Source organism: Protopterus annectens, chromosome 13.part0, assembly GCF_019279795.1.
Source record: "Protopterus annectens isolate FY-2018-M chromosome 13.part0, PAN1.0, whole genome shotgun sequence".
Lineage (NCBI taxonomy): Eukaryota > Metazoa > Chordata > Ceratodontiformes > Protopteridae > Protopterus > Protopterus annectens.
The window spans coordinates 1,308,032,222-1,308,059,393 of NC_056747.1; the positions used below are offsets into that span (position 1 = coordinate 1,308,032,222).

General features: G+C 43.2%; 1 protein-coding gene and 1 non-coding gene across 2 annotated transcripts in view; both read right to left on the minus strand.

Moving 5' to 3' along the window:
- The window catches only part of DUSP3 (dual specificity phosphatase 3), a 720,871-nt gene that overhangs the window by 557,482 nt on the left and 136,217 nt on the right, over positions 1–27,172 (minus strand). The gene's annotated exons all lie outside the window — the stretch shown is intronic.
- On the minus strand, positions 15,221–15,323 carry LOC122788486. The gene has a single exon (XR_006362688.1). It is a non-coding gene; the product is annotated as a U6 spliceosomal RNA (small nuclear RNA).

Here is a 27,172-nt window from a genome sequence, read left to right on the forward strand (position 1 = left end):
CTCAAGAATAGAATATACAAACATAAAAATTATATAAAAATAAAAAACAAAAATAATGCTTTGTTTAACCATTCCCTGAATTGTTTGAATTTTAAAAAGTTTGTGTTTGGTATTTTGGAGGATGTAAAACCTGAACCTCGCGGTGGCGGGGTGACCAGAGAAATTTGTTAAAGAAAAAAGAAACTGAGTGGCAGATAAGATTGGCAGCTATGTTCCCCCTGGGGATTAATGACTCTATATCTATCATTCCTATGCTACATGAAAAAGCAAACAAAATTTGATTTGTCTTGTTATGGTTTTTGACAGGAATATACATATAAATATACATACATATATACAAGATACAAAAAAAACCTTTTATGAGAAATGTTTTAATAAGAAGTTTTTTATACTGGTAAAATATTACATGTTCTTTTAAACAGAATGGGGGTGGAGTTTTTTAACAGTCTATTGGGTAGTTGCATCTTTGTGACATTCAATGTTTGGATTGGTTAAATGACTTGTCTATCATGTTTACTATGGTTATATAAAGTGCTTTTGACTGTTGACTCCTTTTAGGAGAGCTAAAAGGGCTTACCAAAGAAAGATTCTCTGTCGCCCTGATTCTTCGGACCCCCTCTGCTGCGTGGACAGCATCTTCCATTACCACATCCCCATCTGCCGCTGGGGGAAGGTTCACCATGTGTGTCCTGGAAAGCTCTCTGAGACTTTCGAAACCACATTTTCCCACTTCCCTTCTGACCTTTGGGATACGGTCTAGTAATTAGGGGAAAATGGACTCCTATGGCAGACAGAGTCTTTCCTTCTTACTCACACCTGGTTAGTGTGTCTTTGACTTTTTCGGCCCAAACACAGATGAGCCATCGAATAAAGCCTTCACAAAGGAAGATTTAAAGGGTTCCATTAAATCACACAAGCGCATCCAAGAATGCCTGCTTAGGGAAATTCCTGAACCCGCTGCTCTTCTTGCTCCATTTGCTGCATAAGAGATCAGTCTCTTAGAGGAGTTGACTACTGAATTTAAGGTAGAGAGCTGAGAGGAAACTTTGTTAGAAACCCCTTCAGCTACTGAACCTCGGAGAGTATCGCCTAACTCTTTTAGGAGGTCTTTCTGCAACCTAGTAAAATGGGTTAGGTAATTCAGTGATCTGACAGCAAAAGTTGCTGAAGACAAAATGCGCTTTCCACATCTGTCCATCATATGAAACTCGTTGATCCATGGATTAACAGAAGAAGATGTCTCTGAGAGTTCCTTCTTGGTGGCTGCCGCCACCACCATGGCATCTACAGGGACTCCTTTAGTTAGAAAAGGTTTGTCTACTGGGGATGTGATAAACTTATTTGGCCTCCTAGGAACAGGTTTCACTGAATCTGGAGGCTCTCACACCTTCCAAGAAACTAGGTCCATAAGCTCTTCGAAAGGTGGAGACACCCAAGGAGTGGAAGGGTGAGATCTAAAGGCCTTCAGGTACACAGACTCCTCTGTCAAAGGGTTAGTGGACTTCCAGCCACCTCTCTGCCTAAGCATTTCTAGGATGCCTCCAAAGGAGACATTATTAGGAGGTAACAGTGGGGACCCTTCAGCTTCATCGAGGTCCGTATTGGAGGTGCTTCCTCTTGCACTGTCTCTTTTGAGGGATCTCCTCAGAGGGGGTACTCTGGAAAGTTTTGGAAGAGTGGGGGGTGGCCTTTGGGGCATCCTAAGGTCTATGATCTCTGCATCCCTGTGGAAACAATAGAGGCAGACACCGGTGCTTTGGGGGGAGGAATGTCCACAGATGACAGTGGAACTACCTGTGTAGACAGTACTCTCTTCATCACCTGAAAAGCCCCCTGCCCCTGTCCGAGGAAGTTCCTGGATCCGAAGACATGGAGGGAATCCTGGAATCAAGGCCGATGGGCCTGAGGCCAATGTAGGAGCCGAGCCCACCAGAGCCGATGGCCCGAGAGACAAAGCCTAATCCGACAACTGTCTCCCCGAACTTGACCGGAGAGCATCAGCCCCTAGACTCCTTGAGTTCCGATGGAGCAATGGTCGGATCTGAAGAGCCTGAAATAGGTCTCGGATCCGAAGGTTCCACTATTATCAGTTCAGAACATTCAGGCTCTGAAGTCCGAGGTCGGATCAAAGGAGGAATCGGCACAGAAGAGGAGGATGTGGTTGGATCCGAAACCCTCCGGGTTGGATCTGATAACTTGGCCAGTGCTGGTGTCCTTAATAGCCTCTGTACCACTCGATCCACGTCATGATCAGATAAGCTCCTGGAAGATCGAGTTGAGGGGGCTGGAGACTTGGAAGGATGTAAAATGGGTGACCTTAGGGTCAGAGAGAATGGCTCCAAGACTGGGGACTGGCTCCAAATCTAAAATTCCACTGGAACCGAGACACATTGTGCCTGGGCTGTAGGTCTGTCGGATCCAGTGTCGAAGTTTTTGCGATCTTTTTTGATGGCTCCGATGGAGCACTGGAAGAGGAAGATCTCTTCTCAGATTTATCAGATTTTGGAGAAGGAGATTTGTCAGATTTCTGCAAACCCAGACCTTTTGTATTGCCTCTGAGAAGGAGATTTTTAACAGTCCTTTCAATATTAATTTGTTTTTCCTCTCCAGGAGTGCTCTGTGGCTAAAGGAATGGCAGATAGAGCAAGACTCCTGGAGATGGACAGCTCCAAGATAATAGACACAAATTGTGTCTATCAGTCAATGACATTTTTGTCCACGTTATAAAAGATATATATATATATATATATATATATATATATATATATATATATATATGTATATATATGTGATTTATTTCTTTTAAAGAATTGAAGGGAGGGCAAAGCCCTCTAACTTAAATGGGCTAAGGGGATAGCAGTTCTCTAACTCAAACAAACTGACTATCTGAATAGAAATAACAAGCAGAGGGGAACCAACAACCAAACAGAGGGAGCCCTCTAACTTAAATGGGTTAAATAAACTTTTAAAGAAAGAGCCGGGAAGGGAAAACAAGGCCTAATCGAAGACGATGGCCAACAGCAAAAAAACCCCACAAAAGGCACAAGTACACCAAGCAATACCAAAAAAATTATAATTTTAAACAATTAACAATGAGACTAAGCAACTTTTATGCAACAGAGAATAATAGATATGTTATACTTAGCCAGAGCTAGCAGAACAACCACCCAATCTTGTTTAGCGGCAAATGAGATCTGAGGAGCTTTCCTGGTGCATGCTGGGTTAGGGTTTAGCCATGAGCTAGTGGAAGACCTTGAACTTATAAAGGCCGAGTCGGATCCAAGGATCAGATATGAACCCATCCTGGTAAGAATGAGGGCAAGATAGGACAACAATACATCAGTTATTCTGACGTCTTTGACTGGCCTTTGTTTTGGGCGGTTACTGTTTTCTTTTTGGAACCCCTTGCCATTGCTTTTTAAACATCTGTTTACCAGCATTTTACTTCTTTAACAAGTGTTTTGTATTTACCAGTATTTTGTATATTTTACCAGTATTTTATTATTTGCCAAAAAATTTTCATCAGGATTTCCCTAGGAAAATTTGGAAAAGAAGGGCTGAAAAATGTGAGAGGTTCTCTGAATCAATTTACCCCTCTCATCACATTTCTGATAGCCATTGCAGCAGAGGGTCCAAAACTAACACTATCCAAAGAAGAATTTAAAAACTCATTCTTTGCATCTTCACAGAGGTTTTAGGAATGCAGCTACACAAACCTTCTCAAAACAGTTCCGGTGGCCACATCCCTGGCTGGAAGAAGTACCTACAGAATCTTATACACACTTAAAACAATGAGTTGTGACCTGTGAAATGGAGGAATCTAAACCACTCAGGCAAATTATTTCTCTCAAGAAGGAACTGCAGGTAAAATGTCCCGCTTTCACAATTAGAATAAATTTTAACATACAAGTCTAACAATTCAAAATTCTGAAACACAAAGTTGGAGAAGCATACACTTTCTCCTATAAGCAGCAGCTGGATTAACTAAGATTATAGCTGCTAGGGCACGTTCGATAAAAGTATATAACAGCTATAAAAAGACCGAGGAATCTTACACAGTCGATCTGCTGTTTTAGAAGCAGCAGGCTAACAATTGTGTATACTTACCATAAATGTAGATGTCTGAGTGTATTCACTGTTGCAGTCATCACATTTGGGTTATCCCTGCCAGGGTAGCCCTCAGTCAGCCTGAATACCAGAGGCTTAGTATTTCTGTGTTGGTTGCTGTCGCTCTAGGACTGATGTCAGGACGTCAGTGGTATAAACACAGGCAGCTGACACTATTACATCCGTTTTTCTTGCCCTAACTGTCAGGAGCCCACAATAAGGAGCTAGGTTATGGTGGAAGAACACCACCAGTAGAAAGTAAATACCAAAACATCCTTGTAAGGAGAGAGAGAGAGAGAGATGGGCGTGGAGGGAGGGAAACCAGGACTGCAACAGTGAATACACTCGAACATCTACATTTATGGTAAGTGTACACAACTGTACTATGTTCTTCGTGTTTCACTTTTGCAGTCATCACATTTGGGTTGATTCCCAAAGCTAAAGAAAAGGGTGCAGAGAGTCAAGAAGACTGACGGCTGGCTAGGATGCCCTGCAAGACTGCAGTGGCAAAGCCTGCCCTAGATTTGGAGAAGATAGGCAGGTGGTAATGCTTGGTGAAGGTATGAACAGAAGTCCATGCTGCAGCCTCCAGGATGTCCCTGGTAGGGACCCCTCTGAAGAAAGCTGCAGAGGTGGAGGTTACTCTGGTGGAATATGTCCTGACCCCCTTGGGGGGAGGTTTTCTGTGCTGTTTGTAGCAGAAATGGATGCAATGTCCTATCCATCTGGAAATTGTTTGTTTGGATATGGCCTTGCCCTCTGCTCCTGCAGCAAAGCTGACTAGCAACTGATCAGTTTTTCTAAAATATTTAGTCCTGTCTAGGTAGAATCTGAGCTGTCTGTGCACATCTAGAGAGTGCAGATCCTTTCCCCCTTGTTTTCTGGGTTAGGGAAAAAGGTGGGCAAATGAATGGATTGGTTGAGAGCCACACTGGACACCACTTTTGGCATGAAGGATGGGTTAGTCCTGAGGGAGACCCTGTCAGCATGGAAAATGATGAATGGTTCTACTTGTAGCTCTGATACTCTTCTAGCTGAAGTGATGGCCAGAAGAAAGGCTGTCTTCCAAGAGAGAAATTTTAACTCTCTGAAGCTGCAGGTTTAAAGGGGGGCAGGGTGAGTTTTTCCAACACAAAGTTTAGGTCCCAAGCTGGTAGGAGCTCTTCTGGGTGACCTCAAGTTGTTAGCCCCTCTTAGGAACTGTCTGATGAGAGGGTGTGAGAAAAGAGGTGGAAATGTGCTGAAATGAGCAGAGATGGCACAGGCATGAATTTTAATAGAAGAGAAGGATAGACCCTTGTGTAGTAGGTCTGCCAGGTAATCCAGGATGAGAGGCTGTGCCATTCCGACTCCCATAGCCTGGATTCAGGTGCAAAACCTTTTCCACTTGTCAGCATAAGACTTTCTAGTGCTGGGGCATCTGGCCTCACGTATAACATCTAGAACTTGTTTGCTTAGACTGGCAGCTTGAGGAGAGGCCAGGGAATAAGTCAGACTGCCAGATTGAGGGTCTACAATTGGGGATGCATGACTTCTCCATTCCTCTGGGTCACGAGTGTTAGGATATGAGGTAGGTGCCATGGTGGCAGGGGTGAGAGGCTGCACATCAGTGGGTACCAGTGCTGCTGTGGCCAGTCTGGGGCAATCAGGATGGTCCATGGTTTTTCTTCCCTTATTTTGAGCAGTACCCTTGAAATGAGTGGTAGAGGGGGAAATGCATAGCCTGCGAGGTTTACCCACTGGAAGGATAGAGCATCCACTTTCCAGGCCTTGCTGTGAGGTTCTCTGGTGCAGAATTTGCTGAGCTGATGATTGGAGTGGGAGGCAAATAGATCTACCTTCAGGGTGCCCTATTTCTGGGTTACAAGGGTGAAAGTTCTTTGGTCTAGCTGCCACTCATTCGGGTCTAGCAGATTTCTTCTTAGGTTGTCTGCCAGAGATTTTAGAGAGCCTGGCAGGAATTGTGCTAGCAGGTGTAGTTGCATGGCTGTGGCCGTGTGCCAAACGGTCATGGCGAGCCTGCACAGAGGATAAGAGTGAGTCCCTCCCTGCTTGTTGATGTACCACATCACTGTGGTGTTGTCTGTTTTGATCAGTAGAAGCCCCAGGGAGAGTAGGGGTCTGAAAGCTGTCAGAGCGTGCTGAACAGCTAACATCTCTTTTTGGTTGATGTGCAGATGTATTTGATTTGGGTTCCATTGGCCCTGAATGCACCCGCCATCCAGGTGTGCACCCCAGGCATAGTCTGATGCATCTGTGGTGAGGGTCTGGGCGGCATGGGGTAGTGAGAAGGGAAGTCCCTTGTTGTGGCAGCATGTTGCTGTCCACCAAAGAAAATCTTTCCTTAGACAAGGTACCACTAGTGTAAGAGTTTCCAGGTCTTGAGAGTGCTAACACCAAAGGCTTTTTAGGTACCATTGTAGTTTCCTCATATGCAGTCTGACATATGGAATGAGTAGAATGTAAGAAGCCATGAACCCTAGAGCTTGCAGGATTTTCCTTGCGGATAAACGGGTCCTGGTGGCTAGTTGAGAGAAGTAGGTTGTCAGGTAGGTTAGTTTTTCTGGTGTAAGGAATGCCATCTGGGATGCTGTGTCCAGGCTTGCTCCCAGGAATACATTTTTTTGTGTGGGTACTAGTTTTGATTTATTTTCATTGATAGTATACCCCAGGGAGGTCAATAGGTCCTTTACAAAGGTCAGGTGCTTTTCCTGACTGTCTGCCTGAATAAGGCAGTTGTCTAAGTATGGGTAAATTTGAATATCTCTTCTCCTGCAAAAAGCAATGGTGGAAGCCAGACGTTTTGTGAAAACTCTGGGAGCAGTAGATAAGCCAAAGGGAAGTGCAGAGAACTGAAAGTGCAGTGATAATGGTATGAAATGTAGGTATTTCCTGCATGGTTCCCTGATTGGGATGTGTAGGTAGGCCTCTTTTAGTAGGTCTAGGGTGGCTAACCAAGCATCCTTGGAAAGCACAGGAAGAAGCTGCTTTTTGGCCTCTGCCCACTGGTTTGGGGGAAGAACTGGGAACCCTTTTAGGGTTGGCAGAGTGTGAAAATAAAATCTGTATCCCTGGGACACTATGTGGAGGACCCAGTGGTCATTGGTAATGGTGGCCCAGTTGCTTGCGTGGAAGGAGAGTTTTCCTCCTAGTGCGTGGAAGGGGAGTTTTCCTCCTAGGGGCAAGTGCAGGTGGGCAGAGGGAGGGGGTGGAAGTGTGAAGTCATTGTGATCTCTTACCATAAGGGGTGGCTTTGCACTCCCTGGTTTTGAAGAGGGGGAACTCCATTGCTTAGATCTCTGCATTCCCTGGGGCTGTTGTCTGAGGGGCCTGCTTCCCCTGGGTCTGGGCTGAGCTGACCTGGGGGGGGGGGGGTCAGGAAAGGAACAGTGCTTGGAGGGGCAATGCCTACTGAACCTCGGTGGCTGGACCTGTAGGTTCATAGGTTGGTACTGGGCTATCTGCCCGAAGGCATATATTAGCCCAGCCACGTTGTGCGGTATTCACCGCCCCTTTAGTAGTTCCCTAGACCCTTGTACTAGCAGCTAGTACCCTTGGCCCCTATCTAGTAGTGCTGTTGGTGTGATCCCCGCTGTAAACTTTCTGTTACCCATCCACTTATCAAGATTCCTCTTGAAGAGTGATAGTGAGGGGCTCTGTCTTATGTAGATCGGGACCCTGTTCCATAGTAAGGAAAGTCTCTGCGAAGGGAATCTATCCCTCCAGCATGTTCTATTCATTGTTGTGTTGACGTTTATATCCCTAAAGCGTGTAGCTCGAGTAGATTTGGTTTTGCTAAGATGGAGCATGTTCAACAATTCTGGGTTGGACATGGCTCTGCACGTTAGACAGAGATCGCCTCTGAGAAAGTGGTATGCAACAGAGAACAGTCTTAGCTTTTTCAATCGTGCTGCATAGGGCAGCTGTTTGAAGCCAGTAATCCTCTTGGTTAGGTACCTTTGTGGTCTCTCCAGCTGCTGGAGATGTCTAGCCAGGTACATTCCAATTGGTGCATTGTACTCAATAATGGGTCTGATGAGGGAAGAGTAGAGGGGCAACATTACATCCTTAGATCTTGATGCGAACCCTTTCGTGATCAGATGGGTCACATAGAAGGATTTTCTAACCACTTTGGCAACATGGTTATCAAAGGAAAGCTGACTATCTACTTGGGTCCCTAGATCCCTTATTTCTTCAGATTTCAGGGGATTACCTCCTATGTTGTAGTTTGCGGGTACTCTGTTTTTTCTAAAGGGGATTACTACGCATTTTTTTGCATTTAGCTTGAGACCATGGCTTTGACACCATGCATCAGTCTCATTTAGAAGTCTTTAACTGTCTGCATAGATTTAGCTTTTTCTTCCATCTTTTTTAGGACCTCTTCTGTAGGACCTCTTCTGCCTTGGTGCCAAATAAGCTGTTTTTGTGCAAGGGTGCGTCCAATAATTTGGATTTGACATAGTCTGGCAAGGTCTGTTCCTTAAGCCAAGCATGTCTTCTAAGTACAGAACCAGTAACTGCTGCCCTGTAAGATGCTTCTAGGGCTTCAAAACCACATTCTAAGGTGTGCTTAGTTACTTGACTTGCAGAATGCATTAACTCTTGTAACTCTTTATTTTCTGCACAAGCAGGGAAAGAAGATATTTTTTGTTTGAGGAGTTCCATGGTATGTTGCTGATATTTCAGCATATGGAACTGACAATGTAATGCTCTATTAGCAAGAGTAGCAGAGGTGTATACTTTTTTACCCCATCTGTCTAATGCTCGGGAATCCCTATCTGAGGGGGTGGGATTCTTAGCTGAAGTTGCTTTGATTCCTTTAGGTCCTTGAGAGATGACCTCGGGGTCAGCAGTAGGACTTTTGAAAATAAATTTGTGAGTCAGGGACTATATAGTACCAGTCAGATTTCTGGGAGCAGGAGGGAGGGTGTCAGACATCAGACTGGATTCCATAAAAACATCATCCACAACATCCAGGACAGGAGGAATGGCCAGAGGTCTGTGTTGTGGAAGATCTAAGAATTCCTTGAGTCTCTTTTTTGACTGAGGATAGTCCTGACATTTCCATTGGAAATGCTCCCTTAAAGTATGTAGGGTTTCTCCAGAGGAAAAGTCCTCGGGTAGAGAGGCTGAAGGGATGGACTCCTTTGCATCAGAATCCTCATAAGCAGAGAGGGGTTGCATATCTTCATATTTAGATGCATCAGAGTCATTGGGCTCCTGTTCAGATAAAACTACTGGGGACAAGTCTCTTTTTCTTTTGGAAAGGGTAGCCTGGCTTCCCCTGATAAGCATTATAAGGTCTTCCACCATTTTAAGCATTTGAGACTGAGGCAAGAAAGCAAGGGGGGGGGGCTGAGCTTGGGGCATTGTTTTTTTGGGTGTGGTTCATACCCTGGGCCTTAGAAACTCTGTAGTTTTCAAAAGAACTGTAGATGTGAAAGAAGTCGTCTGTTTGTGTCGAGTATTGGTAGTGCAAAGTATTTCCTCAGAAGACGGTGCCTGTTCATCGGCTCTGGACCCATCCAAGGTAGAGACATCTGCAGGATCCTTAGTCAAAGAAGAGTTTCCCGGCATACCAGACTCCGAAAGGGTCTCGGTAGTGGCCTGCAAATCCACAGAAGCAGGCATCAGGGGCTGCAAAAGTGCCTCACTGAGGACCGGAGAACTGACGACTAGCTTAACGGAAGCGTTGTCGGCAGTTTTGGACCTGTGCATTCTGTCTCTGTCTTTATCCTTACGTTTTTTCAGAAGATTGGTTGTCAGATGGCTTACCAAAGCCATATCGGAAATCGAGGACTGAGAGTGAAAATATCTAGCTACAATAAGGACCTGACGGCGTATAGTTCTGGCGTTGAACAAAGCACAAAAGTGACAGTGGGGGACGTTGTGGTCTGGGCCTAAACAAGTGACACAGTACGAATGAAAGTCTCTGTGTGGTATTTGCTTTCTACAGGTGAGACAATTGTTAACTTTTTCTGACATCAGTTAGAGCAAGAAAAAAGGATCCCCAACGGGGTATTCAGCTTTAGAAGACTTTAACTTCAATTCAGAAATGAAAAACTCAGGTAGGGGTCGACCGGCACTCATGCAAACTGCTTCTGCTTTGGGCTCCTCGGCAAGAAAGACTGATGTAATGGGGTCGGCTGCCTGTTTTTATACCACTGACGTCCTGACGTCAGTCCTGGAGCAACAGCAACCGATGTAGAAATACTAAGCCTCTGGTATTCGGGCAGACTGAGGGCTACCCTGGCAGGGATAACCCAAATGTGATGACTGCAACAGTGAAACACGAAGAACATCAGCAAATGTTCAAATGATCACTGCTGCAGTACCCACTCCCTACCCCCAGCGGCCTTATTTTTGTATACTAACTCCAGGAAGTCTCTCTCACTGGCTCAAATTTAGAGCATTCAAGACAGTTACAGAGACACAGGTAATCAGAGTTGGGAGATGTGTGTGGAAGTGGGACAGTTTATTTTCACTGTCTAAGTCAGCAATAACCAACTAAAAATAAATAAATAAACAATTCTGCCTCTTTTCACTATATTTCATACCGTAGCACATAGTCTAATTTGTGTAGCAGATTACAGAGCTTTTCAGAGAGTCTGCAACAAAGTTAATTTGCTACATGGCATTGTCTTACATATAGTAAAAGCATTCTTCTACTGCTTTGCCACTGGTTTTCTAAAACAAAACATTACACCCGTTTGACCCTTTATTTCTGATCCCATCCTCTACGTGATCTCTCTCTCTGTCTGCACACACACACACACACACACACACACACACACACACACACACACACACACACACACACACACACAGCATCTGTTACAGTGTGCAAGAGGCCTGTTAATGATCATACAGCTCTGGAAATGAACCAAGAAAGCAAAGCAAAGCAGTTTGTCATGAAAAAGTTCTTTACAATGAAGAATTATCATTTTCTGCATGGCAGCATAATGAAGATATTAACAGTTTTAAGCAGCAGGAAATGAAAATTCCGTCTTGCATAATGTGCTTTGGATTTCTGCTGTTCCTTAGCTATGTGTAACATAACCGCATATGGTGACTTGTCTCTTTTTAGGTCGGTAGCTGCTGTGAGGATTATACTCAGTTATTTGCTTGCTCGACTTAGATATCTTTATATATTTGACATTATGTATCTTTTTTGACTAAACCTGCAATGTTTAACAAATAACTTCCTGTATAATCAACCACTTAAATTTTTGTACGACCTTTGGAATGAAACAGAATTCAAATGAGTGGCCTCAGAGTCTACAGAACATTTTTATGTAGTAATGGCATCTTGGGGTTCCTGTGCAGACTCAAAACGATCATCCATCTCCTTTCTTACATATTTACTTCCTAATCATTCATTTATACACTAACCTTTCTTAACAGAGTTGGATCAGTCAACCAAAAGCTAATTTACAGACAAGATCACAGATCTCCCAGAAAAACAAAAAACATCACGGTGTCAGGGATAGTATTCAGACTCAAGCCAAACAACATTCACAGGCCAGAACTGAACCCTGAACACTATATCTGAGAGGAAGTAGTACTAATCACTTTCTTATTTTTCACAGTATAGTAGTAACATCCATTTTTAATGGTTACTTGTTGTCTGGATAGACTGACAATATAAGTCAAAGAAAACAAAGAATTGTATAAATAATATATTTGTTTAAAAACCTGGAATGTCTAACTTAAGATTATCACCTTATAAATATAATCTTGTCATGTTTAACACATGTACAAAAACTTTACAACTTTTGTGTATAACATGACTGACACAGGACTACAACCTGACAAGTAAATTGCAAGCAAACACTTGGCTTTGCCAAATATTTGTTTCGTTGTACATAAACTAGTCATTTGAAAGTGCCTGTTTCCACCACGGTGGTGTATATGGAAAGCGATACAACTAAAATCATACAAAAGAAAGCATAAAATACCATTCGATAAGCATTTTTTCATACTATAGTATGGAGTTTGTAGGATGCCTAGCATATGTTATACTTGTGTAGCTTCTATCTGACACAAGAGATTATTTACATAAGATGTGTGACTTCATATCATCCACAGATTCCTCTATCAGTTACAAAGTCACAAGGTCCAAGTTTAACTTAAGAAAATAACTTCAATATCAAACAATGACGCACTCCTACAATATACCCGTTATCGATTAGTTCTGTTTTAATGCCATTTACATTTGTAACGAAGACACTGTGAAAAAAAAAAGGGCACAGCAGTTATGTTTTGGTAATGATCCCACATGCACTCTGTTTGCAGATTATTTCTGTTTACTTACTGTGTACAGAAAACTTCATAAGAAATGTTGATTCAGTCAGTCATAGAGCAGAGTTCACCAAAAGCAGCTGGAAGTCAAGATCTTGGCACTTGTAAATCCAACTATTCAGCTTCTGGAATTACAACTCTCTTATGCAAATCATTAATTTTTTTTCTATTCTAAGTAAGCTCTGCAGGTTCCCATGAGATGTAGGAATATTTATCCCAGACTACTATCTGCAAGATCATGCAGACATGATCAAACTCTGCTAAGGCTCTAATTCATATAATAGAGTTTCAGGCAATGGTTCTTCTAGCCTTACAATTTAACACAGCTTTGCACATTCCCAGCAGAGTTCTGCAGGGTCTTTGTGGAGATGCCTTCAACCCTGGACAGTGCATATGATGATATCAGTCATTAACACAGATGCTTCACTTACTTTGTTCTTGGTAGCATTACCTTCCGGAGACAACTATTAAGAATGTTCAAACTCACTCGGCCCCACGCTCTTATTACCCTGTAGACATTACTAAGCTGCGTTATTCACAATCATCTTTGTGATCATTTGATAAGCATTATGCCTAGGCTGGTAAATTAAATAATTTCAATTTCTAAAAAGGTGTGTTTACACCAGGGACATTGCAAAAGTATGCTGCTTTTATAATTGTATGACCCATGAATGTGTAAAAAGGATATTTTCAAGCACTGATACCAAATCTGCTTTTGATCTCATTTGTCTGATTTCATGTGGGAACTATCAGAGGCTTTTGGTTTATCACTGCATTTCATAGGTTCATAGGTAGGTACTAGGCTATCGGCCCAAGGGCCTCAGTAAGCCTAGCCAACAAGGTTCCCTGGCTTATGCCACCCAGGAAAGTTAATTTCCTGTGCCCCTGTCGAGCAGAGCCACAGAAGTGATCCCCAGGGTATATTTCCTAGGTTTACCATATGTCTGGGTTCCCCCGGACATGTCCTCTTTTTGTGCTCCTGTCCGGGCATCTGGGCGGTTTTTAAAAAGTCTGCGATTTGTCTGGGTTTTGTGCTGCGACCCATAGGAGTGCATGCTCCCATGCATTTTCAGGTATTATTTCCATTGCACGTGCCCGACTGGTCACTCACTGTAGTGTAGCAATTCTCCCATTCGCTGAGAGATGGAGCTTTGCGCCAAGGAGGCGCCAATTGCTGCTAAGGCTGTTTCGTCATCAAAGCAGGAGAACGCTGATGCTTGTAAGGAAGAAGAACCTTTTAATGAGGAAGCTGACAGGGTCCGACTCTGAGGTACCAGTTTTTTGCTTCCTGGTCTCTTGCACAGTTCACCTCCCTCTGAGAAAGGCAGTCTAGTGGCTAGCCCTCTCCACTCCTGTCTCTACGCAGCAGGTTTAATGAACTAGATTAAACACATACTCCAAGAATGAACGATTTACATACATTTGTGACTTTTTAAAAAAGAAAATGTCATGAGATTTAATTCACACCCAACATTGTGTACATGGAGAAAACTGAATAGGAAAGGAATGCTACAGAGAGGAAGAAACAGTGAAGCCATTTTCTTTTTATGCTTGGGAAAGTGAAGATAATTGTGTTGGGAGAAAAATGAACTCTTGAGAAAGAAAGAGACATTTATTTATTAATTTGTTGACATTTGTTAACTGGGGAAGTCCAACTGGGCACAGAGCCCTTTTTCACCATAGGCGCAAGGAGAAAAGCTCAGAGAATACAAAATTATAAACGGATATAAAGCAGGTGGAAAACATAGGTGGTTTAAGACATTTGATGTCCCTGACTGACAAAGGATGAAAAGAGTTAGACAAAAGTAGTATAGTATAGTTGTATTAGGTATATGATATATTGGGAACTGCTAGAAAATACTTGTGGGGAGTACTGGAAGAGGAATGGGTAAGTTAAGTGGGTTGGGAATGTTAGTATTAATATGGGGAAGCCATAAGGGGGAATCAAAGAGGGGTACGACATAAATGCAGAGTCTAGCTGTTTAATGAATCATGCATATTGCAAAGTTCATAATCTGAGATGAGTTGAAGCATTCCACAATTAATAAATTTCAGTATGGTGAACTCGGAAAGGTAACAATGCTATATTATTATATATATAGGATCATAGGAAGTTACTAGGCTATTGGACCTGAGGCCCTTATAAGCCTAGGCAAGAGTTTAGCCCATGTTTAGACAAGTCAGCATCCAATGCCCCTGTCCAGTAGGGACATGGGTGGAATCTCAGGGGTGTATTTTCTGTTTCCCATCCAGTTATCCGGGTTGCACTTAAAAAGGAGTAAAGTGGTACTACGCTTGACGTGAAGAGATGAGTCTATTCTACAGATGGGAGTGTCCCTGGGACACAACTCTGTCCTGCCACCAAGTCCTATTGATATCACAGATCAGGCCGAGGCCGCATGTATGGGTTACTCGAGTGGAGCTTGGCTTGTGGATATGCAGCAGTCTCATCAAGGTGGGGTCCGAGATCACGTTGTATGCCAGACAAAAGTCACCTCTAAGGAGTCTGTATGAAACAGAGACTTCTTAGCTTTCTGATATAGCTAAAGAAGAGTTTATAACAGTTACCTTTGAAGGAAATAGATACACTAACCTCATACTCAACTTTATACCTTCTAATGGTACATTTAGGATTTTTGCTAGCGTTTTGTAGTTCTTTTTTGACATGCTGAGATGGAGATTTACTATATGACTTGATTATTTTCTTTTGCTAACAATTTATCAATATGAATAGTCCACCATTTTATCAATATGAATAGTCCGCCACAAGAGTTTGTTCTTAAATTTAGCACTACAGTTAGAGCAGGTAGAGACAAATATGGGATGCTTCATGAAATTCATTATCATTCTTGCACAGGGTCCATGTTAACCATCTCTGTATTGTTGCAAGAGTGTCTTTTATTTGTTGCACTATCTACTTTGAAAGCACACACACACACACACACACACACACACACACACACACACACACACACACAAGCGCGTGTGTGTTTGCTATGCCCATATAAATGTAACACCAAAATTCTGATCTGCTTTGGTATGCCTTTGTCCTCTGTTCATGGCTAAAAAAATAATCTTTGGGCCAGCTCACCTACCAGTAACAAACAAGTAAATGACTTGGAAAGTAATCATATTGTCTACACTCCTTACTGGAATTTTCCTTAGATGAGATCTGAAAGCCAAGCAATCCTTTGCAGTTGAAGATTAAGTGAAGACCTGCTCCAGTTCTGCCAGATTATTGTCCACATTGAAAAGCACTGGTTGTGTATGACTTGTCTAGACCCACTGGGCCAGAACTAGTATGAAAGGAAATCCACAAAATTAAGGCTCATGTCATGCATTATACATGAACTGTTTTATCCAGCTGCTCCCTGTTGGACCATCTTAAGTGATCCTGTTGATGTCGTAACAACTTAAACCGCGAACATAAGAATTCTGCACAGACTGGTTGTGAAGTTAATTCCAGAATGACTCTGTAAACAGCCATGTGTTTATGTGCACAAAGTCTTTTGTCTGATAAATGAATTTGCCTATTTTGTAATTTTTATTTGTATTGCTGTGAAACAGCCATACCCAGTGTGTTTACACCTTACACTTCTGTTGCCTGAGATTTAGAAGCTTCACTGATAACTAAATCTAGCAATCTGAAGTGATTTTCTATCAATTCTACACCCATAGACATGAAGGCATAAGACATTGGCAATTATGTAAACTATTTTCTTCATTATAAATAAATGTGAGCTGATAAGTTAAGTTTGCGTTATTATTTTATAAGTCTAGACTATATAGACTATGAGCTTAGCACATTCCACAGACTGAATTATTACCTACCACTCAGCTCTCATGAGTATAAAGTTGAATCAACTTCTTCTCTGATAACATACCAGTACCATAACATAAATGGGACATCACCCTCTCCCCTGGCGCTTCCTACTGCCAATCCGGTGAACTAGTACAGTACAACATTGCTGAGTTATAGATGTCTTTTACTTCAAAAATGTATATTAATTGACATTCTCCTAGCTAGTCTGTCAATATTTCAGGTTAACATTACTAATACTTTACAAGTGTCCCTAATTATTCATGGGGTTGTTTCCGATTCTGGTGAGATTTGTCATGTTTTGTTCTTAAGCAGGGCGCCAGAGCAATCAACTGTTTAAATATAATAATACACCAAAGCAAATGCAATCGGCCAAACCCTTACCCAGCCGTCTCATACACTCCAAAAGTAGTTCACTCGCGTCACACCATGGACATCACAGTTTTGCACACAGTATTTGACACGAGACAATGAAAGGGACAAGCCTAAGTAGAAGTTGGTTGGATTAAGAAAGTTTACCCTTCAGAACCTGGCTTCCCGGGTGAGTGGTATTTTCCAAAATATTTTTTAAGACTCTTAGTAAAACAAGAAGGAAGGAAGTAGTGTAGCACATTGTCTCAACTTCACAGAATTTCTCAGAATGTCCATTTTTTTTCTCATTTGTGGTTTGTTCCTCATAAAGTTTCTTTTTTTTCTGGCAAAACTTTGAGGATTGAAGTCACTAAATAATGCTAGAGACTTGTTATACACTTCATCTCCTTCAGAACTTTTATGCTAATAGAAAATTGCTAGAATAACATGTTTTGTAAGTTTACATGAGCATTATTTAATATCTGACTTGATTTTTCAGCCTTTGTCTCCCCTTTCTTTTTTTTTTCTGTTATCATTAGTGAAAGTGAATTGCATCGTCAGCTTGAAGACTTGAAATTAAACAAAGTTTAGCCGATGAAAATGCCGAAACATCGTTTTTCGTTTACAGATGCAATGAAGGCCAAGTACCCGTGTTTTCGTGCAGGCAGATATGAATGGGAAGCAGAATGCATGATATGTGGTGGCGGAACTTTCATTTCTGTTGTAAATAAGGGTGCACTTGATTTGAATGCGCACATAAGCACTCTGAAGCATGTGAAAAATGTTCGAGGAGAAAGTTCATCCTCAAAAATCACCAATTTTTCTGTAACACCTGGTTCGAAAATTGATGAATTAGTGTCAGCGGCTGAAGGAACTCTGTCGTTTCATGCCGTTAAGCATCATCACAATTATAGGTAGATGGACTGCGGTTATGGCGTGTTGAAAACAATATTACCCAACTCTGACATTGCACAAAGAGTTTTGTGCGCCCAGACTAAAACGGAAGCAATTGTCAACTCTGTCCTGGCTCCGCATTCTGTCGACTTGGTGGAGAAAGCACTTAACCATATATGTTGCTGTGGAGTCGCAACAGATGGTAGCAATCATGGTTCTCTGAAGTTATTTCCGATCCTCTTACAGTATTTTGACTGGAAAAAAGGTGACATGCAATCGAAACTTGTTGACGTTCACAGCACTCCTAATGAAACTGCAGATAATTTCCAGATGCGTTAAGGACAGTTTAGACAAGCACCACTTATTTCAGAAATGTACTGCCTTCGCGGCAGATAACTGCAATACTAATTTTGGCGGTGTCAGGCGTGGAGCTGATGGCTACAACATCTTTGCTAATTTGATGAAGATGAAAAAGAGTGGAACATTAGTTGGAGTTGGCTGTCCAGCACATGTACTAAACAACTGCGTGCAGTATGGCGCTGACACACTTGATGTTGACACTGAGTTGATACTTCTGAAAATTTACAACTACTTTTCAATTTACACCATTCGAACAGAACAACTGAAAGACTATTGTGAATTTGCTGAGATGGAGTCTTGTCAGCTGCTTTACTACAGCAAAACTAGATGGCTGTCATTATTTCCGGGCATTCAGCGGCTGTTGCAGATGTTTCCCGCTTTAAAGTCTTTTTTCTTGTCTCAAAAAAGTCCGCCTATTGTAATACAAAAGTTTTTTGAAAATGATCTGGGTGAAGTTTACCTTTGGCACGTGCATTCACAGATGAGTGTATCCCAGTTGCACATTGAAGAAATTGAACGTGAAAACAACTCATTGCTGGAGGTTACACACTGCCTGAGATCTGTTCATACTGTTCTCAGATGCCGTGTGCAAGACGGCTTCATGTCACTTAAGGTGAAAGAACTGTTAACAAAGTTGCGTAAAGATGGACTAGAAGACTGTTATAATGCTTTCTGTACACAAGTGGCCACAGTGTATAGAACATGTCTAGAGAATCTGGAAATGTAGACAGAACCACTGGAGGAGTTCAGTAGATTTGCATGGATGACATTAATTGAAATTCCAAGTTGGAATGAAGTTGAACAAACTGTGTTATATCTCAGAGAAAAGGGTGCGCATGTTGATGATTTCAAATGTTTTGATCACTTTTGCAATTTGAAGAAATTTGTTGAGGCTAATCTTAAAGAGGAAGACTTCAAAGAGATTCTGGCTCACGAGAGATGGGTGAAATACTTCAACAGTTGCAAGAACGAGGAATGTTTCTCAAAAATTATTGTGATCGCGGAGTTTTTCTTTGCAATTCCGGCACATAATGCAAACACTGAATGAGTATTTTCAATTGCAATCCAGTGGACAAAGGAAAGGAACAAGTTGTCGGCTGAATCGATCAAAGGAATTCTGTTCATGCAGCATAATTTTAAGCATATGTCGTACAGAGACTTTCACGCATACCTCTGCACTCAGCCGAATTTACTGAAAGCAATTAGTTCTTCTGAAAAATAAGCTTGGGCTAAAGCACAGGCTCAGTCAGACTTGTCAGATTTTTTTCGGGGAACCAAGAAGCATGAGGACATTGATTTCTGCAACATAAACTAATTGTTAATTAAATATATTAAATATAAAATAATGCATTATATATGCCTTCTCTATTCTTCACACCAAAATCATTGTTTGTATTTGTACTTTGTTGAATGGCCAGAGGTGCCGAAGGCAGAAGCTATTTTTATTGTTATTTATAGTATTTGTGACATTTTGCTGTGAGTGACAGAGCATCCTCTTTTTCATATAACCAAATATGCTAACCCTACTATTTCCCATCCACTCATCAAGATTTTTCTTGAAGAGTGCTAATGAGGAACTTTGCTTGACATAGATGGGTAGCTTGTTCCAGAGTATAGGAAGTATCTGGGACAGGAATCAATCCCTCCAGCATGGCCTGTTTATTGCGGTGACATGGTTTAGGTCCCTAGAGCATGTAGCTCAGAGGGATTGGGATTTCTTTAGGTGTGGCATGTCCAACAGCTCTGGGTTTAACATAGCTTTATATGTTAGGCAGAGATCTCCTCGGAGTAGGCGATATGCTACAGAGTAAAGCTGGAGTTTTTTGATATGGTCAGTGTAGGGCATCTGTTTGAGGCCAATAATCCTCTTTGTGAGGTACTTCTGTGGCCTTTCCAGCTGCTGCAGATGTCTTGTAAGGTACATTCAAAACGGGGCGTTGTACTCTATAATGGGTCTAATGAGTGCCGAGTAAAGGGGAACAATGACCTCTTTTTTCCTGGAATGGGATGAGAACCCTTTTGTGATGAGGTATGCCACATAGAAGGATTTCCTGACTACTGTGGCAATGTGATTATCAAAGGAGAGACTACTGTCCACCTGGGTCCCAAGGTCTCTTATCACACATTCGGTGTTAAATAGACTGCCGTTTATGTGGTAGTTCATGGGTAGAGAGTTTTTACCAAAGGGGATGACAATGCACTTTTTGGCATTGAGCTTGAGGCCATGCCTCTGACACCAGGCATCTGTCTCAGTGAAGCCCTTCTGTAGGATGTCCACATCATTTGGGGACTCGGCTACTGCTCCTAATTTGCAGTCATCTATGAACTTTGTTAGCCAGAGGCCTTCTCTGTTAGCCTATACTTCAAAGAAGTAGATACCAAACAGGAGAGGTCCCAGGACTGATCCCTGTGGTACTGCACTTGTCACTGGTTTGAAGTCAGATTTGGAGTCTGCAACTTTTACAGTGTGGGTTCTTTCAGTGAGCCAGTTGGCAACCCATTTTGTGATGTAGGGATTTATACCTAGTTTAGTGAGTTTAGCTATAATTCCAGAATGGGGGATGGCGTTGAAAGCCTTGGCGAGGGCAAGACAGGCTGTGTGAACCACCTTACCCTCATGTACGGCTTTGGTGACTGCCTCAAAGAACTCTATCAGGTTCAGAAGGCATGATCTGCCTTTCACAAACCCGAACTGGTGATCTGCCTTTCACAAACCCGAACTAGGTGGGGTCCAGAGTTTGGAGGTTACCAATGTCTTTGTTTATGAGTTCCAAGATGATACATTCCATGGCCTTGCAAACCAGGCTCGTCAGGCTAATAAGGCGAGAGTTCCCAGAATCAGTGGTGGCTCCCCCTTTGTGGAGTGGGATAACTGTTGCTGTGCGCCATTCAGTGGGCACAAAGCCTGACATGAGACTATGATTGAACATGGTGCTTAGGTGGGGAGCTAATTCATTCTGAAGTTCGTGTAAAATGCAGCCTGGGATGTTGTGTTTTTGGTTTTAGAGAGTGCAGCTTTTACCTGCATAGATGTGATTACAGGGACTCTGCCTTCTTCCTGTATAGATATGGAACCTTTAGGGGGTGAGAGGGGGGTAAAGTTAGCACTGAATGTATCTGCCAGGATGTTGTCAATATCAGTTGGTTCTGTAATTTTCGTGCCGTTGTGCTGTAACTCAGAGCAGATCTGGGTGTTGCCATTGAGATTCTTGACATAGCTATAGAATGCTTTGTGGTTGCCCTTAGAATCAGTGGCGATTTTGTTTTCGTAGCTAGCTTTGGAGGATCTTATAAGGGATCTCAGCTTCTTACTGAGACTGACCAGGGAGTTCCTCCACTCATGGGATTTTACTCTCTTTTGCAACAGTTTCTTCCTTCTGTTGTAGAGTTTGTTTATGGCAGGGGACCACCAGATTGGCTTCCTATTTTTGGAGGATAGCATCTTGGTTCTGATTGTGATAGCATGATCCATGCATTTGTGTAAGTGCTTATAGAGTGCATTTGTGTAGGATTTAGCAGTCTTGACTGTATTGTCCATCTGCATGGGTGTCATGAAGTTCGCCACTTCTGTCTTAAGAAGCATGAAGTTGGCTTTGGAGAAATTTTTTACTGTGGTTTCCTTAATGGTGGGTAGGGGCGGGATGCAGATAGGGTGATTAGCTTATGGTCGGGTCTGACCAACGAGGAGTTGACTTCAGGTGTGGAACACCGGTCACTCATGTTGGTAATGACTAGGTGTAGGATATCGTTGCCCCTGGTGGGGGTGTGGGTAAGTTGATCCAGGGCATTGGAATTTATGAATTCCAGAAAGCGTTGAGTGAAGGAGTTGGCACATGAGTAGTTTTCCAGTTAATGGTGGGGTAGTTGAAATCACCCATTATTAGGGTGCTTGGTCGAACCCTAATATTTTCCAGTATAAAAAGAAAAGAGGAGTGGGAATCCTGGGGCATGGTGAGGGATCTCTAGCAAGTTACAATTTGGATTGCAGTTTTGCCCAGAGTTAGTTGCACTTGGATAACCTTGGATGCATTATACTGCACAACTACCCTGGAGCTGTGGATATCCTTAATGAATATGGACACACCTCCGCCTTTGGTGTTCTGGTCCAGGTTAGATGGCCGAAAAGTGTGGTATGAGTTATAGCCTGGTAATGCAGGGCTGCTCTCTAGAGCCTTGAACCAGGTCTCAATCACTGCACAGATATCAATGTTCTCCATTTTAATGAGTGCCTCGAGTGAGTGCATTTTGAGATTTAGACTTCTAGCATTGAATAGCATTACACTCAGTTTTTGCTTGCCCGTTCCTGTAATGGTGGTGAATTTGTCATTTCAACCTTGCCTAAAAAAGGCACTATAGGGGCGGCAAGACCCTTAGCCAGTATCTGGAATCCCAGGGGCAACAGGTGCAGGCCATCTCTGGCAAAGCATTGTAGTCTGTCTACCATGTCGTCCCAGGCAGACAGATACTGGATCTCCTTAGAATGGCACCAGAAGCTTAGCCAATTGTTGTAGTCAATCATTTTGTCCTTGTACTGCGGTATAATTCTGGGTGATGCCAGGATGCTACTCAAAGCTAGAGTCATACCTGCCTGGGCTACAAAATCAGAGAGATCTTCTGTGTCTCTTTTCATGTGGTCCAGAGAGGTATGTCTCGGGTTGTTTACACCAACATGGACAATGACAATAGTCATTTTTGTTGTGGAGAGACCTGAATGCGTGGGTTATGCTGCGGATCCTGGCATCCGACAGGCAGCTGACAGTAGCCATCTCCTTATTTAGCCTGGTGAGTGGGACATCAGTGTGCCTGACTATAGAGCCACCTATTACTATTATGTTGGGTACGTTGTTTTGCCTTAAGGGCTGTGGTTTATTGCCACACTGAGTCTCTGGGCTATGTGTCATTTGGGTTGTGTTGGGGTTAGAGGTTGCTTGCATTTCTGCTTTGGAGGTCTCTGTTGCTTGAGCAGATATTGTTGAGAGTTGATTTTGGTGGTGTAGGTTTAGTGGGACTATGTGATGTGTGGTGTGGTGCAAGTGTTTGCCTTCTCCTCTTGACTGTCAAGTTCAGTCTTGGTTGGAGAGAGCTATACCTCCAGTTTGGCTAGATAAGTGCATCTCTCACAGGTTGTAGTGTTGGGTGGTAGGAGGAGAGGGTTGTCTGTGTACATGAGGCAATTGCTACATTGCCCCAAGATGCCCAGATTCATCAAATAGACAGGAGGGAACACTGGGAGATGACCCTTTGGACATGCCTGAATAAAAAAAATTACTTTCCTCTAGACAAGTGAGGAAAGTGAGTATAAAAGTTGTTTTTCTCTAGGTAAAGAGGAAGGTTGAGTGCTGTAGTAATTTGTAGCTTATTTAATGCTAACAACAAGTTCAGAGCAAGTGCTGAGCACGAATAAGCAAATTCAAGTGCTAAAACTAAGAATCTGTACCTGGATCTTGTGGTAGATAGCCTACCTAGTGCTTACCACTCCCAGTGATAAGCTACACTGCTTCCTGCCAGCACAGAAATGCTTAGGGGCTCAGAAGCTTACAAACAGTCCTGGATACAGCAAATCTGTGTCTGAACTAGACTATTTACAGGAAAGTTGTGAAACAAGCACAAATGTGGGCTTTTAAACCAGAAGGTTGAAAGAGATGGAAAAACTGCCCAAACGGCCAATAAACCACAATTTCTGGGCCAGAAACCACTCTTGTGGTAGATAGGCTACCTAGTGCTTAAAACTCCCACTGATAAGCTAGAAGGCTTCCTTCCAACACAGAAAGGCTTGGGGGGCTCAGAAGCTTACAAACAGTCCTGGATACAGCAAATCTGTATCTGGACTAGACTAATTACAGGAAAGGTGGGAAACAAGCACAAATGCGAGCTTTTAAACCAGAAGGTTGAAAGAGATGGAAAAACTTTTAGTTATGTACTCACCATAACTTCAGATGTTTGGGATCCATCTCGCCTACATTCTGAATGATGGGTTCGGAGCCGATCCGCGAAGTCTCTTATTGGCTGAGCTTACTATATCCCAGGATGCACCACTACCAGTCCCCCAGATCTAGTTTGTCCGCATACATGCACACACGCATACCCTGCTTATATAACATCGTCAGATGAAACAAGATAAAAACAGTTGAACTCAAAACCGTTCAATCTCTTCTCATCTGCAAGGCAGGGGAAGGAGGGTAGATTGAATGTAGAGATGGATCCCAAACATCTGAAGTTATGGTGAGTACATAACTAAAGATGTTATGTGATCCTATCTCGCCTACATTCTGAATGATGGGACAGCGCCCCTAGCACCTGAATCCTGGGTGGCTCACTGGAAAAAACACTCCTGAGTACCGTGGAACCAAATGATGCTCGTCCTTTAGATGCCACATCCAATTTGTAGTGGGAAATGAAAGTGTGCGGGTTGGACCAAGTCGCGAGCACAAATTCCGATATAGCGAGCTTGGAAATGAAAGGCTATAGAAGTAGCCATAGCTCTGGTAGAATGAGCTTTGATAGATGTTGTAAGTTGCTTATTCAAGAAGAATAGGCCTGAGTTATGCAATCTCTGATCCATTTTGAGATAGTAGCTTTGTGATGGTTTGGCCCAATTTATTATCTGAGAAGGACACAAACAACTGGTCTGACTTACGGTTGCTGAGTCCTGTCTAAATAGAAGCGTAATTGCCTGTGAACATCCAATTTATGGAGAGTGTATTCTGCTTCATTGGAGAATTTTGGAAAGAAAACTGGTAGCTCTAGAGATTGTTGAAGACAGAAACTAGAACAGACCTTTGGGACAAAGGATGGATTAGGCCTAAGTGATACTCTATCCTTGTGGAAAATCAAGTACGGTGGCTTAATAGACAGGGCTTGAAGCTCTGAAACTCTTCTTGCAGAAGTAATAGCCACTAAGAATGCCCCTTTCCATCACAGATATTTTAACTCGCATGTAGCAGCCGGTTCGAAGGAGATGTTAATGCCAAGCACCAAATCAAGATCCCACGGAGGTGCAGGATGAAAACTGGTGGTCGAATAGGCTCGCACCTTTAATGAACGCTTTGCATAGTCTGCTGCTCATCAAAGGAGGATCCGTGGATTCGTGGAATTTAGAGATAGCCAGTTGGACTTTAATAGTTGAGACAGAAGATCCCTGGTTAAACAGGGATGTTAAGAATTTCAAAACCTCTGGGACAGGAGCAGTGATAGGGTCTAAGCCCTTGAGTTGAGCCCAGATAGCAAACCTCTTCCACTTACTAAGCTACAATTTGTTAGTGGTGGGTTTGTGGGGTCAAGATAAAATGTGAACAACTTCCGGTCTAGTGTGTGCCTAACTAAGGTCGAAGTGGAGGAGCCAAGCTGTCAATTTCAAGATTGAAGGGACTGATGCCAATGTCCCGACTGATGGATTAGCAAGTCCGAATCAGGTCTAAGGTCCACGGATCGTCCACTGGATGCATATTCAGGTAAGGAAAGGATATCTGACGAGGGCAGAAAGGGGGAATCAGAATCAATGAAGACCCCAGTTGAGAAGCTTTTTGAATAACTTTGGGAAGAAGTGGAATTGGAAAGGCATAAAGTAGCCCTGTTGGCCAAGGTTGTGCTAGAGCATCCATGGCTGGTACTTCCTGATGTGGGATCAAGGAGAAGAACCTTGGCACTTGGTGTTTTGTGGAGTTGCAAATAGGTCCCCATCTCTTGAAAACCTGGGCTGCTACTGTGCGGTTTAGAGACCACTCGTGAGGAGAGAGAATTGTCCTGCTTAATTTGTCCGCCAATACATTTGACTTTCCGGGATGTGGGTCGCTACCAAGAAGCAGTTGGTAGCTACAGCCCATTCCACACTCTCATGGCCTCTCTGCAAAGGGCGATCTGGTCCCTCCTTGTTTGTTCAGATACCAGACCACCACATGTTGTCTGTGTGGATGGCGATGATGCCCTGAGGAAGAAACTTGTAAGGCCTGTAGGGATAGAAGTACAGCCTCATCTCCAACACGTTGATGTGGAGAAGAGCTTTGTCTGGAAGCCAGGAGCCCTGAACTAGCCTGCCCAGACAATGCCCCCACCCTATCTGGGAGGCATCTGTCGCCAGGGTAACCACTGGAGGGGAGAACAAAGGGTTTTCCTTGATCCAAGTTGGATGTCTGAAGCCACCAGCTTAAGGTCCCTTTGCATATTTCCGTAATCATGATGTGATGATTGAGGGAAGATCCTGAAAGGACCATTGAGTTGACAAGAGCCACTGAAGAATCCTCATGTGTAATCTTGCTAGAGGAACTAAAAGAACCGTGGCAGACATTGAGCCTAAACCTGTAGGACCATCCTGGCTGGGGCTTTGATCTCGAGATCAGAGCTTGAACTTGGCCCTGTAAAGTTCGGATCCTTTCGGCAGGAAGGAAGACGCAAGATCAATCTTGAGTCTATCTCTGCCCCTATAAACTTTATGCTGAGAGGGCAGCAAGACAGACTTTGACCAATTGAATGTAATCCCCAGGGAAACACCCAGGAGATGGTGGCTTTGAGATTGTCCATTAGTAGATGCCTGGTGGTGGCAGTCAGGAGCCAGTCGAGATAGGGAAACACTTGAATCCAAGACTTCTCAGGTGAGCCACTACTGCCAAACACTTGGTGAACACCCTGGGGCTGTGGTGAGACCAAAGGGCAGAGCACAAAATTGGTAATGACTGACTCCCAGGCTGAAGCGCAGATACCTTCTGGACGCCTGATGTATCGGTATGTGATAATAGGCCCTTGAGGTCTATGGAGCACATCCAAACATCCTTCTCCAACAACGGAGAATGGATTGTAACGTGACCATTCGGAATTTGGATTGGACGGATTGGTTCAGTCTGCTGAGATCCAATATTGGTCTCAGGTCCCCTGTCTTTTGGCACTAAAAGAACCTGGAGTAATTTCCTGATCCGATCTGGTCTGTGGGGACCGTTGGATGACTCCTTTTCTAGCAGCTTTAAAGCTTCTGCGGCTGCTATTTCCCTTTGACTGGGTGGTGGGTCCGGGATCTCTTGGACGGTGGGGTGAGTATTTGAATGGGATGGTGTAACCTCCGCAATGATCCGAAGCACCCATCTGTCCTGGATTGACTCCCAGGCTTTTAGGTGCTTGGCAAACGACACCGACTGGCTCGAGCAGCACAGCCAGGCAATCCCTCATGGCGTGGGAGGCTGAAGAGCCACGAAGGACTCGGGTCTCCAGAATTGCGGGCCTCTGCTTCTGGGACGGCGTCTCCCTGAAAAATTTCCCGCCCTCTGCCTCTGGACGGGAATCTTCCTGCTGTTGGGAGAAAATAGGATTTGCGGAACCACATTTTCCCTCCTTTAGCCTTGGGGTAAGCGA